We start from the raw sequence: 2035 nt of genomic DNA on the forward strand, positions 1-2035 counted from the left end.
AAATTTTAAATAAAGTTCTCTTAGCGTGCAAAACTTTCACTAAATATAGAAAACAAACCATTTTTAAAATTTTTTAAATTTAATATTGGAATGTAATAGTTGTTTTTATTAAAGACTAATTTCATTTACATCCCATCAAATTTAATGTAAATACATTAAACCACTATTAGTTTGAAATTTTGTTAATTAGCACTTTTATAAATTTCTTCATTTTATTAAATTTATTTTTTAAAGGATAATTTTTTAGAGCATTATTAAATATAACTACTTAATTTTCTATTTTACTTGAAATCTCTTTTAAAAAATAAATTTAGTAAATGGAATAAATTTATAGAGATGTTATTTGATGAAATTTGAAATCAATGATAAATAGATGTATTTACACTAAACAAGGGTTTGAGTAAAATTAATTTTTTTTATTAATAACTAGTTATGTTTTAATGGTAATTCAAATTTTAGTCTTCTATTAAATAATTAATAAACCTAGTTTCTCAAAACTTTGTTTTTTTCCGCTACATATTTTTAATTTTATGTTTTTTTGAACCATAAAAGATAGTTAATGGAATATAACTACATTAGATATTAAAAAAGATCAAGCAAAGATAGAGAGAAAATGAGAGAGAAATAAAAATATAAAAAAAATTAATATAATTAAAAAATCAAGATATTTGAAAATTTAAAATTTGTTCTTAATTATTATATTATTGCTATCTTAAATTTATTTTTTAGTTTTAATCACGATATTAGTGATCCAAGTTTAGTAAAAGATAAGGAACGATATGACTTTATAACAAGGGTTTGGATTAATAGCACATTTGACACATTAGACGTTAAAGTATTATAAATAACTTGAGATCACTAAATTTTTTTCCATTTAAGTTAATACAAACTCTAAGAAGTGGTCTTTCATTTTAATTATGAGTTAAAATAATTATTTTAAATGGATAATTTTATTATTATAAAAGTTTAATTAAATATGAAATAAATCTACTATATAAATGATAGAAAAAAAAAGGTTTCCATATGAAGAAATATTCTCTTTATTTTCTTATGCAAGATTTTTTAAAATGTGATGTGTACTATAATCTCTTACAATTTAATTTATTTACAAAAATAAGATATGCAAATATGGGCATAATACACTCTATCATTCACTCTATCTATCTATCTATCTATCTATATATATATTTTCTCAACATTGATTTATCAAAATTTGGTCATGCTTTAGCTCCCAAATCCTAATAATGAAATTCATCCTGGTAATATTAGAAAGTAATAGGGCAAGTGATTTCCTAAATGGCTAGATTTCTTCCCTAATGTAACTAGATTGATTCTTAATATAATATTCACTAAAGTATAGAAAAAAATTGACATTTATTAAATTGTAGTAGACTTAAAATTGGTATAGGTCAACATTTATTGAGATAATGTGCTAGCCCACCATGGATCTAACTCTTAAAGTCATACCTACTTTCAAGAGCAAGATATTAGCCTTAACCACCACCCTATAGACTTAAATTTATAATTTGTATTGAAGGATCTTGATATTAAGTTCAATGATTTCATCACCATGTCAACATCTTTAAGGGTCACCAAGAATTTAGAATATTAATATTTCAATTTCTTATCTTGTCCACCTATCCATTATATTAATATGGTATTAGTGATTAGGTTGTGGAATATTTAATATCCTTCTTCTAAGTTGTTGAGAAAAGATGATGATCCCAATAGAATTAGGGGGAATCAAAAGCTATGTACAATTTTAAAATTTGGAATGTAGAAAATAAGTTTGTTTTTTCAAATGGTAAGGACTTGTCCAATGGTAAAAATAAAGAGATTTTTTTTTTTTTTTGCTAGTGTAAAATTTACTTCTTGCTAGAAATATTAATTTACGTCTCTTATGAATACTTGTAGGATAATCGAGGTGCTTATTAATAAGAAAAGTTTGTTAGGAAAATCCTTTCAAACCATCAAACTTCATAACTTTTATTTTGAATCATATTGATGCCTTGATTATGTTTCCAAACTTCTATAT

The sequence above is a fragment of the Vitis riparia genome, chromosome 3, assembly GCF_004353265.1.
Source record: "Vitis riparia cultivar Riparia Gloire de Montpellier isolate 1030 chromosome 3, EGFV_Vit.rip_1.0, whole genome shotgun sequence".
NCBI classification, from domain to species: Eukaryota; Viridiplantae; Streptophyta; class Magnoliopsida; order Vitales; family Vitaceae; genus Vitis; species Vitis riparia.